The sequence below is a fragment of the Zalophus californianus genome, chromosome 2, assembly GCF_009762305.2.
Source record: "Zalophus californianus isolate mZalCal1 chromosome 2, mZalCal1.pri.v2, whole genome shotgun sequence".
Taxonomy (NCBI): Eukaryota; Metazoa; Chordata; class Mammalia; order Carnivora; family Otariidae; genus Zalophus; species Zalophus californianus.
Window position 1 is genome coordinate 45,605,723 of NC_045596.1, and position 14,872 is coordinate 45,620,594.

The 14,872-nt window shown below is 39.0% G+C and overlaps 1 pseudogene; it reads right to left on the reverse strand.

Moving 5' to 3' along the window:
* Positions 1 to 3,353: 3,353 nt before the first annotated feature.
* Positions 3,354 to 4,391, reverse strand: LOC113925038 (annotated as a pseudogene).
* Positions 4,392 to 14,872: the final 10,481 nt, after the last annotated feature.

Sequence of the window (14,872 nt, forward strand, 5' to 3'; positions counted from 1 at the left end):
CAATACGAGTCTATTTGTGTATATGGTGGGCCCTTTTAGTCTGCAGACTTATGTCCTTGAGTTCTGAGAAATGTTCTTATTTATTCAGTGATTTCCTCCTCTCCAGTTTTTTCTAATTTCCTTCTTTGGAACTCCTATTACAGTATACTTGTTCTCTAATTTCCCAATATTTTCTCCCCCTTGTTTTTTTTTAAATTTTTTTACTCTATTTCTATAAGATTTTCTCCACCTTCTGAGTCATTCTTCCTTTCCCATCTCTGTCCTTGGCTATTTCTAAAGAGAGAGCATTGGAATACGCCATTTTTGGTGCCTGAGCAGCTTTCAAAGCTTGTTTCCTGCCTTTAGCAAGTTAAGAGCCCTGGGGTGTTTTACCTCTTCAGCAGTCCCATTTCTTTTTGGTCTAGGGTGTGGCTTTCTTGCCAATTCAGCTCTCACACTTGATTGGATTTGTATGTATTAGATTCCATTTTAGTCCATATGACAAAAGCAACACCCACAATTATTTTCTTTTTTTTAAAGATTTTATTTATTTATTTATTTATTTGACAGAGAGAGAGAGCATGAGCAGGGGGAGCAGGCAGAGGGAGAGGCAGGCTCCCCATGGAGCAGGGAGGCCCATGTGGGACTCGATCCCAGGACCCCAGGATCATGACCTGAGCTGAAGGCAGCCGCTTAACTGACTGAGCCACCCAGGCGTTCCCCCACAATTATTAAGACCTGCCTTTCCCTCTAGACTTAATTACAGGTACTGCATTATGAGACTTGTGTGGGACCACAACCTTCAGGTTCATTGTCTTTGGAATTTCATTCTTGTTTTTAAGAGGTCTAAAGCTATTATGATTTCTGATTATTCACATAGGTTTTCTTTATTCTCTAGAAGCTTAAGGAATCTCTTTGTCTCTCATGTTATATAAATTTGTATTTCTGCCTCTCCACTAAGAATGAGGCTCAAATACAACTTTTTGCTTGATATACATGGATATTCTTTGGCAGGTTAAGCATCACATGTCAAAGACGTGTCTTCTTCCTCTCCTGTTTGTGCCCCATCCTGTTCCTCTTCCTATATTCCTGATATCCTTTATTTTTCCTGCCATCTACCCATTTCTCTAGGTGTAATACTCAAGTATGAATCTTGATTCTTCACTAGCCCATTCACTGCACACACAATAATTACCACAATCTGGTTATTTTTATCTCTTCCTACAAATTTGTTGAATTTTTATCTCTTTTTGTTTATACCACTACAAGCTGTAAACCCCTCTGTCCTTTACTAACTACAATAGTCACTTCATGGGAGACTCTGCTATATGATTTGTGATCATGCTCGGCAAAGTTGCCAGTTACTCATCTAAATATAACTCTGACTTTGGCTTCTGCTTACAACCCTTCAGTGACTTCCCATTCCTTACAAAGTAAAGTGGAAGCTACTCCATAAGGTATTTGGAGCCTTTCATGAACTTATTCTTACCTACCTGTCTTAGTTGGCTTGGGCTACTGTAGCAGAATACCATGGATTGGGTGGCTTAAACAATTGACATTTATTTCTCACAGTTCTGGGGGCTGGGAGTTCCAAGATCAGGGTGCCAGCAGATTTGGGTTTCCTGTGAGGGTCCTCTTCCTATCCTGCAGATGGCCACCTTCTTGCTGTGTCCTCACATGGTGGATAGAGGAAGCTCTGGTGTCTTTTCCTCTTCTTATGGAGGCACTAATCCCATCAGCAAGGTTCTACCTTCATGACCTCATCTAAACCTAATTACCACTGAAAGGCCTCTAATATCACATTTGAGGTTAGAGCTTCAACATATGAATCTGGGGGGACCCAAACATTTAGTCCATAACACTGCTTCTTCAGCTTCATCTCCTCCAACTTCATGCCTTATAATTTACACTTAGATTGGAACTATGTGTTTGTCTTAGCATACCTCATGCTGTTCCACATTTCTACACATTTGTTCACTTTTTTTCCTTTTGCCTTGAATCTTCCTCTTACTTTCCTTCACATGGATATTCTTACCCTTTTTTTAGAACCTAACTCAGGCATTATAATTTCTAGGAAGCCTATACCTAATCTCCAAACTGGGTCAGTTTTCCCCTTTCTCTGTACTCTCTTAATACCCTCAGTCTTCCTTAGTACCCTAAGTATTCGTCTTGCTCAGCAAATACCCTATTAAATTGCCACTGTGTGTTTGCATTGTTCTCCCCTAAATATTAAGTGCCTCAAGTACAGAGATATTATTTATATTTTTATGCCCAGTTTCAAGCACAGTGTCTGGTTCATGGCAGGCACTCAAAAAATATTTGCTCCTAAACTAACTAAATATATCTTTTATTTCCCCCCATACCAGTCAGAGGTGTTTTATTTAAAAAAAAAAACAACTGTGAAACAAACACACAAAAAACCTTTTAATCAGAAAGTCTGATTAAATTCAATATTAACTCAAGTTCTCAAAAGCCCATGGGGAAAGTCAACAGGTACATCAGAGAAAAGCAGATGGCTACTGACAAGTCTTTGGTGGAAAAGTAAGTTACATACTTATACAAGCTGCCCTAATGATTATCCAGCCCAAGTTTTGTTTATCAAAAATAGGTTTCAGGATATACTGAGGAGACTATACAGTCATCCCTGTCAGTACAAAGATGTAATGATTAAGTTTAAGGGTGTAGGAAAAGCCAGATATGATAATACACACAAATAATCTATAAAATAAGCCTTTCAGTCCTAGAAGAAAATTTGGGAAACCTCGTGAATGTAACTGAAATGAGGCTAACAGTATGTGGAACAACCCTGAACATTTTCCCAATGACTAAGCCATGGCATAACAGCTCAGGACACCATTAACATGTAGTTTTTACATACAATATGTAAAAATTAGAGTAATTTTTTTCTACTCAATTTCCATCTCTTCCTTTTTACCTTTTCCCTAATTTTCTCTAGCTACATTTTTCCTTTGGTTTGACCAGTTGAACTTGAAAGGTTTGGAACCTAAATTGAGTATCAACTTTTATTGGAATAGCACTTGGGAAATGCGATCCTAGAAAAGGCAGATTTTAACTGAAGTGGCTTGACAAAGGTAAGTATCTATTTTCAACAAGACAGTGTCCTCCATGTTAATCAGTAGGGTAATGGCTTTTCTCTTGGCTGGATCATACCACCCAGCATGATACTGGCATGCTCCGTGGTGAGGTACTGCAGAGCTATGTGCACAAACACCCACCCATTTAAGCTTTCAGTAAATACAAAGCATCATTCTAAACCATTTCAGTAAAATACATAAAAAAACATTGCATTTCTGTTGGCCTCTTTTGCCTCTTGAACTGGCTTGGAGTGTTCTTCATCACAGAAGGCACGACAGTTAATTTGTTGCTACTCCACGCTCCTTAGGCTTCAATACTTCCCACTCTTCAAGCCTCAGTGCTTTTTTTGCAGCAATAATTATTCTTCGTGAGCATCGCCACTGCCATGGGACCAACACCCCCGAGGGACTGGAGTGATGTAACCAGCTTTCTTTCTGACTCTTTCAAAACCCACATCTCCAACCAACTTGGGTTTAGCAGTTATGGGATCTTGAACCCTATTTATTCCCAAATGGATGACTGCTGCTCCCTCCTTGATCATATCTGCTGTTATCAGATTTGGACTGTCTGCAGCAGAGACCACAATGCCTGCAAGAACTGTAGGTTTCTTCAGTTGCTCTTTGGGAGTATTATAACAGTGGCATCACCTCCAGGACATTCATGTGCCCCATCTGTGTGTAGTAGCTTTGCAATGGGCATTCCAGCATTTTTTGACCTTCCAGCCACATTTCACATTCCTTCCCTAGGGTTGGAATGCTAATTCTTCTGATTATTTCCTATACACCCCATGAGTAGCTGATAACATGGAATACTGATCTAAACATGTTTGTCCTACATTAATTACACAAAAGCCATCAACATCCTTGTCTGGAGAAACAACATTGCAGATCTTTCTCTCCTCAATGAGCCCTGGAAGAGGCAGCTGAACAAGGAGGCCATCTGTGTTATCATCATTATTTAGATTATTGATTAAATTCAACAGTTCTTCCTTGGAAATTAAAGCTGGTTTCACAATTGTCTCACTGTTGATTCCCACTTCTGCAGCTGCCTTGATTTTGTTGAGGATGTAGGAGTGACTTGCAGGATTCTCACCAACCAGAACCATGCTCAGGTGTGGCCGCTTGTCACCCAGTGCCACCCATTCTTCCACCTCCTGCTGCACTTCCTGCTTGATCTGCTGGGCGTTTCCTTCCAGAAGTGACAACAGCTTAAGTTCCAGCTACCAAGAAGTGGAAGAGCTGATGGCAGAGGTGGCAGCTCTGTGTGGGCCAGAGTACCCGGGTGGCCAGTGTGGACACCAGGGAAGCAGCAGCCATCGCCCACACTGATGTCCTCATCAGGCTACTGTGTCCTTTTACTCATGTTGTTAATCTGTGTTAACTACCCAAAACATGCTGAACATTTTGCTGGTATCTATGCCTGTAGTTTATTTTAATTTTCCATGTTGAGATGCTTCATGTAAACATTATAGATTTAAAATAATTTTGACATCAGCACTCTTTTTATAGTCTTAGCCTTAAATTTATGGTGTGCACGAGTTTATATGCTGAGACTAATGGGTCCTATTTCAAACATTAAAAATGTTTACTTTAGCTTTATCAGTAGGGCATTGCCCAGTAGATTCTTAAATGTTGACTACTGGCCCAGTGTGAGTAGCTTCAGATGTGGGAGGTTCCAGAGTATTGTGTTAAAGGGCAGTTGCTGAGATCAAGGCTAAATGGTATAGCTTCTGGAGTGTTTATATCATCCATATCCTATAAAGCTCGTTTTGGAGAAGTGAAACATTAGACATTTTGATCAATATTTCTTAGAGTAAGTCTCTGAAGAGATGACAGCAAACGAGAACCCATCTTCTGGCAAAAGTGAGAGGGAAGTGAATCATTTTTTTTCAAAGGAAGTAATGTGTGGAAAATGCTTTTCAACTGTAAAGTGGTGCACAATTGCTTACTCTTGAAATCACTATGATTGTTATTAAGGCTAGTTTGAAAGTCATTTGCCTGTCTCAGCTCAGCAAAACTACTAGGTCTACCATATTGTCCCATGACTCAGGACAAGCAAATTCCATATGCCATTGGTAATGGACTTTATTACTAGCTATTGTTTCTAGCTAACATATCACCTTTTCTCTTATCCCTCTGCTCCCCTCCCATTGTATAAAAAAACCCCACATCTGGATGTCCATTGTCACTGAGGCCTGGCCAGCTTAAGTCTCCATTTTTTTGGGGTCAGAATAATTTGGGGGATACACAGAGTTGATCATAATCCTTCCCTGGGAAGTACATATGGATATTGGAGAGAGACATTCTCTTTTCTATGGATTTTTGATATGGGCTTTTTGATGGGTCAACTTCCTTGGATGCATTGAGGAAATCCATGGGTGAATTTGTAATATGATAGAATTAGAATAATACACAGAGAAAATCAAACTTGAGAGATGGGGCAGGTGAGAGAGAGACAGAGCTAATGACATAATTTGCATTACTTGATCCAATTGTGTCTGAATCTAGTAACCTCTGAATTAATCAGTTTCATGGATTAATTCATCCTTTTTGTACTTAAAATATTTTTAGTTGGTGTCCCTTCCCTTGCACTGAAAGTCTCTGACAAATATACCAATCTTGTCCTGGATATTTCAGCCACCAATCCCTGTGACCTCATTTTTTTTTTCTTACTCCTTATTCCACTTTTTAATTGCATGATGGTTTGGTGAACTAGATTACCTGAGCTTGAATCTTGGCTCTTTTACTTATTAGATATATAATCTTGGGCAACTTATTTGACTTCTTTAAGCTTATTTCTATATCAGTAAAATGAAATAATTAATTATATCCACTTTTGTTAAGGATTAACTGAGTTGATGCTTGTGAAGTGTTTAGAAAAGAGCCTGATGCCTGGTACTGGTTCAGTAGGTATTAGCTATTTTAATATTGGATTCTAAAACAGAGAAAAGATAAAAATATTTATGTTTGTCTTTACTGTCTCATTTAAAATTGTTAGATTTAAGGGATAAACATCTTGCCTTTTTGGCTTACATAGGTTTTGGCACCTAGCATTATCATATGTTCATGATAAGCATTGCCCTAGTACTTGTTCCCCACTACGTAGTCAATATAGGAACCTGTCATTCATAGCCTCCTTCTTGATTTGCTCCCCTTGATCCATTTCTTGGTGTACTTAACTTCTCTTTTGACCTCATTATTTTCTACTTGACTCAAGGCTCTTGCTTAACTGTTCTTTTTGTCTTCTTGACTATGATTTTTATTCTACTTCTTATGATGCTATTTCAACCCACCATCCTTCTCATTAAAACCCTTAATGAGAAGGGCTCTTATTAGGCCTACCCAACCCCCGTGAACACAGTCAGGGCAGCATTCAATAAATATTCATGGTTAAGAAATTGTAGAACACAGCGCAAGCTTACAGTGAAGGGGAATTAACTACAAACTGATTATATGACCTAATACAGGCTCTTCAAACTTGTGTTTCTCAAACTTTGTTATTTGCTGCCTAGTGTCTTCTGCAACCATTAATTTTCCTTAGTTGTGAGTAATTTGAAAGTATTTTATGACATCACTGATATGAGGAATTCTTAATCTCAGGAAACAAACTGAGGGCTGCTGGAGTGGTGGGGAGGTGGGAGGGAGGGGGTGGCTGGGTGATAGACATTGGGGAAGGTATGTGCTATGGTGAGCGCTGTGAATTTTGCAAGACTGTTGAATCACAGATCTGTACCTCTGAAACAAATAATGCAATATATGTTAAGAAAAAAAAAAAAGATAGCAGGAGGGGAAGAATGAAGGGGGGGGAAATCGGAGGGGGAGACGAACCATGAGAGACTATGGACTCTGAAAAACAAACTGAGGGTTCTAGAGGGGAGGGGGGTGGGGGGATGGGTTAGTCTGGTGATGGGTATTAAAGAGGGCACGTTCTGTGTGGAGCACTGGGTATTATGCACAAACAATGAACCATGGAACACTACATCAAAAACTAAGATGTAATGTATCGTGATTAACATAGCAATAAAAAATTTAAAGAGAAAAACCAAAAAAAAATAGACAAGGATATATTATTGAATATAAAACCAAGTTTACATGATTTTAGAAGATGAAAACACACTAAAGAAATGTCATTTTTCTGTGTTGGGCCTAAGGACTCAAATGCCTTGGGAATGTAAGTGGTGGGACATAAGTTACTGTTCTTTGTTGTTAAAGATACCTCTGTGAAAACATTTGAGAACAGTACAATACTGTAGATTTCCTTTGTCAATGTTAGATGGGCTCATGTTCACAACCGTCAGAACTTGATAATAGCTACCATTTCTTATATGCCCAAAACTCTGCTGCACACTTTACAATAACATATAATTTGATATTCACAGCAAGTGAATACAGAAGAGGAAACTGAATCTTAAAAAGTTAAATAACTTGAATGAGGTCTCATAACTATTTTGTTTTGTGACTTGGAGTCAAATCTAAGTCTGTAAACTATAGTGCACAGCCTATGAGAAATAATGCAGAATAACCTTATTCAAGATAAGAAATTTATGGACAATTGAAAACATTAGCTTCCATCAGCAAGGGCCAGCTTGAGGTCTTATAGGAACTTCCGGGTAAAAGGAAGAAGGGAGAGAAAGAAAGCAGGATGTGTGTGTATGTTTATATGTATATAAGCCTATATATAAACACACACATGTATATGTATGTATATAAAACAACTTGCTTGAATTGTAAAATATCCCCATATCTGAAAATTGAAGTGATTACCATTGTACCTTCTGCCAATTCAGTTTTAAAACCAGCTAGCTTTTGTTCCAGGAGAGGATGCTGTGGGATTTGCTTTGTGTAAGTCATGTTCTATTCAGGCCTCAAGCACACATTGGTGAATATAATGAATACCAACATCTTGATGGACAATTTTTCCATGAACATTGTTCCCTAGGATTACATTTCTTCAACTAAAATCATTGGAGAAGGTCAAATAGACTGTTTTATTGTACATTATTTACAATAGAAAATTTATTAAATTCCCTTCCTAAAACACTTTGATAGAGCTATTTACCATCATCACATTTTCCTTCTCTTTTTCTCCTTTGCAAAAGTTGACTTGGTAAGAATTTTATTTCACTTTGCTACACTGTGGACCTTTGGTACACGTTCTCATTTATTTTGGCAAGTGAACCATTTTGTCTGTTTGACTTAAAATGGTCCACTATACTGTGTGATAGACGGCAAGAATATGGGCTAGCATATTTTCTGTTTATGCACTTGATCCTCATTGATCTACATATGCAAAGCTTAATGAAAACTTCTAAGCATAAAAGCTCATCTGAGCTTCTAATGTTAATATTGATTCTGTTTTTGAGTGCTAGTGCAGAAAGTCAGACTGTTTCTCAGAATATTCCTTGAAACATATATTAGTATCCCAAGGTGTGTGTGCAAAGGGCTTCAGCAGTCAAATGAGTTGTGGAAATGCTGTATAAAAATATCTTGACTTCAAGATTCATACCATAATTAATATACAAATGTCTCATCTTGCAATTATAAGAATAACTAACTTTGTTTAACCCAGGGTCTTCTGAACTTATTTGTTTGGGTTTGAAAGTATTGGTTCTCAACTTTCTGTGGCACTATTGTTTCTTGAAACATGCTTTGGGAAATACTTACCAGTACTCACTGTCTTTTAAGCACAGTTGAAACTGGGTTAGAATATAGCTCTTATTATTTGTGTAGCACATTTGTCCTACATGAGTCAAAGATTCCTCTTTTGGGGAATATATTTATTTCATAGTATTGTTGCTAAATTAAGTAAATACATCTAAAGTAAATAATATGATACTGGCATATATTTTAGTTCACCTATTTCTTAATCTTTGTTTGCCTTCATTTTCTTCAAGCAGCTCTTGAAATTTTGTTTTATGGATTCTTCCTCTAATAATTGATCTAGAAAGGTGCTCTAGACCTAAATTCATCTGAAGTAAATGTGCCCTTCTCTTGACTATATTTTCAAATATCAAACACAAAATGCATTCCCCTTCCAGTGATTACTCTGCTTAAAAACAAAGATAATAAATGGTCCCCTTTTAATGCAGTTGTGAAAATCACATGGTTCCAGGGAAGGGAGTGCAGGGTACAATCTCTGGGTTTTGCACCTGACATTAAGTTCCTCAGGCGGCCAAATGCTAGGATTATCAGAGGAAACTAAAAAAAGTCCTGTAAAAGCTGTGTGAATACACATAGAAATAGCAGATAATCCTGGTATATATGTCTGAATAGGGTACTATCATTAGAAAAAATTAAAAAAAACTATAGCAATAGGCTGATAGGTTCTGAGGTACAGAACCAGTTTTGCTTTTGGATAATGATTGTGATTGCTGTTTACCCTGATTATCTCAACCTGCTGAATTTGTTGGCCTTAGAAACAACCAGGCTATAAAAATAAAACTAGAAGAACTATACTACCATTTGTAAAAATGCTTGTGGTTCTGGTTGTTTGCCTTCAAGAAAAACCTAAGGGAAAAATTTTCAGATAAAGAAATATACCTTGTTTATGATGCTGTTTAAGAAAGAATTCTAGGTGGCCTGTGCAGCCAAGTGTTGGCTCATTATGCCTCTGTGATGCTGAAAGGGAGTGCAGGTACCAGAAGGAAAACAATGAATACCAGTGGGTCAGGAACACAAATAGAATTCTGAGGATGCTGCATTGAGGTTTCCATCAGTTCATACAGAAGCAGACTCCAATGCACTATGTATTCACCTCACATTGGTTGCCTCCACTGTTTTTTGCCTCTCTCTGTTCATCTCTAGGTCTTGACTCCCTCTTGGAAGAAGGTCTCACTTTAAGATAATCCTGAAGGGCAGGGGTAAATCTCACCTAGCAGATTTTAAGTTTTTCAAAGTTAATCAGAATGGTCATGTATGAGACAAATCAACTTTTCTCTTACTAAATTGTACTCTTTTTCATAGCACAACCTTGGAGTGTTCCTATGCCAGAAGTCCCACTATTTTCCGCTGAGGAGAGAAAGTGGTAAAAAGTGTGAGAAGGGAAGAAATCTTACCTTTCTATTCCCTATGAATCCCCTTAACGTTTATCCTCTTGCCTGAACATTTGCTTTTGATCAACTCATTTAAACACATATCCTCTTTAATAGAGAGAAAATATCAGGGATTATGAGGAATTTATGGTGATGTGTGGTCACTGAGATGTAGTTTAACTGACATTGTTGGCTTTAGATTCAGGTAGATCTTGCTTTGAGTATAGGCTCTACCACTTACTGGCTGTGACACTTGATCTTTAAGATATAGTTTTCTCTAATTAGGTACAGACACAGTGCTGTAATGGACATACTTGCTTTTCCAGCATCTATTCTGCTCCCTGGGAGTAGACTTGACATCATCCCCAGCTCTGTGCATAGCCTGTATTTGACATAAGGCAATAGTATCCCTTGCCACAAAGATTGGTTCAGGGATGAGCAATGACATGAGCCTAAGTTGATCAGTGCATGGCATTGCAGTAGCCTCTGTGATTGGTTAGGTTTGGTCTTATCAGAGTGATGTACAACTCATTTGCATACGATACTGTTTTTACTCTGATTAGTATGGTATGTAGGTGAAAAGTCTGAGATTCTGTAGCAACTTGTTTACTGCCATGGAAGATAAAACTAGTATATTGAAGTAGAAAGTGAATGGCAGGAAATAGAGACTGAACTTGATCATATACTTCCAAAGTTTGGCCTACCTCTGGAATTTCTAGTTACCTGGATAAACAGATTCCCATTTGTTTAATCCAATTTGAGTCGTGCTTTCATTATTTGAAAAATAAGGAATCCTATCTCATAAGTGTAAGCATATTGTATCTGACATATCTGTCAGATAGTGACAATTAATATGGAGTAAAATAGAGAAAGGGGGAGAGAAAGTAGTGGAGTGAGGGTGCTGAATAACTACAACTGAAGTCAGGATGGGCTGACTGAGAAAGCAGCCTTTAAACAAAGACCTGAAGGAGGCAAGTGAGCAAGATGTAAGGTCATCTGGGAGACAAGTGTTCTTGGCAGATGTAAGAGCAGATACAAAGACCCTTAGGCAGGGCTCTGCCCGGCATGTTCTGTGAACAGGAATGAGGCCAGCCCGAGTGGACTATGGGGAACAAATGGAGAGTAGGTGCTAAAGTCAGAAAAGTAATGTGAGGTAGGTATATTGTGAAAGGTCGGGGAGCCATTGTAGGGATTTTGGCTTTATTCTAAGAAGGGTTATGAGCAGAGGAGTGAAATGACATGACATATTTTTAAAGGATCATATGGGTATTGTTTTGAGGATAGACTGGGTGGGGTGCATACTAGTGGCAGGTGGAGGAATGGCAGAAGCCAGAAAGCCAGTTAGGAAGTGATTACAGAATCCAGGGAAGATAAGATAGTGTCTTAGGCCAGGATGGTAGAGTGGAGGTCCTAAGAAGTAGACAAAGTCTGACTGTATTATGATGGTAGATTTTTAGATGGTTCACTGTTGGATTGACTGTGGGGTGTGAGATTAATAGGAGTCAAGGATGACACCAAAGATGCTTTTTATACAGTAGGGCTATGATGGTTAATGAAATAATTCATAAAGACCTGGCACATAATAGGCTGTTGACTGGTAGTTATACAATAATAATACTAGCATTGTCAAAGACTTTGGCACACTATAGGCATAAAGGCAGCAACAGAGATCTTTAATAATAAATAGCATTAGTAAAATATAAAGTCTTTTCATATATTCTGTCACTGAAGCCTTAGAAAACCCTGAGATAGGTATTTTTATTACCGCTCTATAGAGGGAAGAACCAGGGATGTGATGGGTAAATTGATTTTGGTCATGGTTCAATAGAAATGGTTATCTTGTTTCAAATCTGGATCTTGTGACTCCAAATACAATTCTGCTTTCACTGTAGAATTCTGCTGACCTTCCTGTTCAAAGGTGACATTTTTCTGAGTTCATTTTTAGGGAGAATGGTAGAATTGAGAGCAATCCATATTTTTTCCTATTTTTTCTTACTGTGACATACCTTTATAGGCAAACCAAATAAGGGCTTTCACATGTGGCTTTGTAGAGATATCATCATAATGAATAACAACTGGATTAATTAACACTTAGTAAGTGCCAGGCATTGGTGGTATTTGCATTATTACATAAAGTGCATCAATTTAATTTCCCAGAAACTCTCTGAGGCAGTAAATCAATCATGGTCCAATCAGGAGATAGAAATCACACCAGTATTTAATCTAAAGAATTATTAAACTAGCAAAAGGTGGTTAACTACTAAAAGAGGTAAAAGAGGCCTTTAAAAAATAGAGGGAAGGTGGGGGACTTGGCAAGATGGAAGAGTCGGAGGACCCTGAGCTCACCCTGTCCCATGTTTACAACTAGATATCATCCACATCCAAGTCAAAAACTGGAGAGCAATCCAAAGACTGGCAGAACAAACTCCACAACTAAATATAGAGAAGAAGCTGCATCTGAAAGGTCAGATGAAGGTCAGAAAGGTAGAGGGAGCCTTCCCACAGGAGGGAGGGAGTTGCATGCATAGAAGGCAGGGAAATGGGCTCTCACACCAGGAAGCTCACACAGGGAAGACTAATCCCCATAACTGGTGGATTTAAAAACAGGAAGGGTTGAATTTTGTGAGTTTATAAAACCAGTGGGACTTGGAGCCTGGAGTTTTTTTTTTTTTTTTTAATTTTAGTTTATTATGTTATGTTAGTCACCATATGTTACATCATTAGTTTTTGATGTAGTGTTCCATGATTCATTGTTTGCATGTAACACCCAGTGCTCCATTTAATACGTGCCTTCCTTAATACCTATCACCAGGCTAACCCATCCCCCCACCCTCTCCCCTCTTAAACCCTCAGTTTGTTTCTCAGAGTCCATAGTCTCTCATGGTTCGTCTCCCCCTCTGATTCCCCCCTTCATTTTTCCCTTCCTACTGTCGTCTTTTTTTTTTTTTAAACATATAATGTATTATTTATTTCAGAGGTACAGGTCTGTGATTCATTAGTCTTACACAATTCACAGCGCTCACCATAGCACATACCCTCCCAATGTCTATCACCCCGCCACCCTATCCCTCCCACCCCCCACCACTCCAGCAACCCTCAGTTTGTTTCCTGAGATTAAGAATTCCTTATATCAGTGAGATCATATGGTACATGTCTTTCTCTGATTGACTTATTTCGCTTAGCGTGATACCCTCTAGTTCCATCCACGTCGTTGCAAATGGCAAGATTTCGTTTTTTTTGATGGCTGCATACTGTTCCATTGTATATATATACCACTTCTTCTTTATCCATTCATCTGTTGATGGACATCTTGGCTCTTTCCATAGTTTGACTATTGTGGACATTGCTGCTATAAACATCAGGGTGCACGTACCCCTTCGGATCACTACATTTGTATCTTTGGGGTAAATACCCAGTAGTGCAATTGCTGGGTCCTAGGGTAGCCGTATTTTTAACTTTTTGAGGAAACTCCATACCGTTTTCCAGAGTGGCTCCACCAGCTTGCATTCCCACCAACAGTGTAGGAGGGTTTCCCTTTTTCTTCATCCCCGCCAGCATCTGTCGTTTCCTGACTTGTTAATTTTAGCCATTCTGACAGGTGTGAGGTGGTATCTCATTGAGGTTTTGATTTGGATTTCTCTGATGCCAAGCAATGTTGAGCACTTTTTCATGTGTCTGTTGGCCATTTGGGTGTCTTCTTTGGAAAGATGTCTGTTCATGTCTTCTGCCCATTTCTTGATTGGATTATTTGTTCTTTGGGTGTTGAGTTTGATAAGTTCTTTATAGATTTTAGATACTAGCCCTTTATCTGATATGTCATTTGCAAGTATCTTCTCCCATTCTGTCGGTTGTCTTTTTGGTTTTGTTGACTGTTTCCTTTGCTGTGCAGAAGCTTTTTATCTTGATGAAGTCCCAGTAATTCATTTTTGCCCTTGCTTCCCTTACCTTTGGCGATGTTTCTAGGAAGAAGTTGCTGTGGCTGAGGTCAAAGAGGTTGCTGCCTGTGTTCTTCTCAAGGATTTTGATGGATTCCTGTCTCACATTTAGATCTTTCATCCATTTTGAGTCTATTTTTGTGTGTGGTGTAAGGAAATGGTCCAATTTCATTCTTCTGCATGTGGCTGTTCAATTTCCCAACACCATTTGTTGAAGAGACTGTCTTTTTTCCATTGGAAATTCTTTCCTGCTTTGTCGGAGATTAATTGGCCATAGAGTTGAGCGTCCATTTCTGGGCTCTCTATTCTGTTCCATTGATCTATGTGTCTGTTTTTGTGCCAGTACCATACTGTTTTGATGATTATGCTTTGTAATAGAGCTTGAAGTGGAACCTGGAGCTTTAAAAGTCATCTGACTTAGCACTGAGCTAGCCTGGAGGGTGAGTGATAGCTCTGTTGCTGCTCTTGAAGAGACAGCAGCCTGTGTGGAGAGGCAACATAAAAATAGCAGTTTATACAATACGGGGGGCAAACAGGAGACAGATCTGTTCATAGTGATTTCTGAATGTGTTGGGAGACCTCTCTGAAAATGAGGGACAGATGCCATTTCTCTCCCCCATGCCCCCAGCATAAACACAGGGCCACCTCTGGGAGTTGGGGCTGCACAGACACTTGCTACCTAATCTGCTAGCAGACCTAACCTGCTAGTGGTGTGCCATGTGAAGTTCTCCTAAGGATTCACCCACTTCAAGCCTGCTAGCCTAGGGCCTGGGCTCAGAGCAAATTTTGTTAAACCTGCATGTGGCCCTGCCCACATCCCACCCAGCCAGTG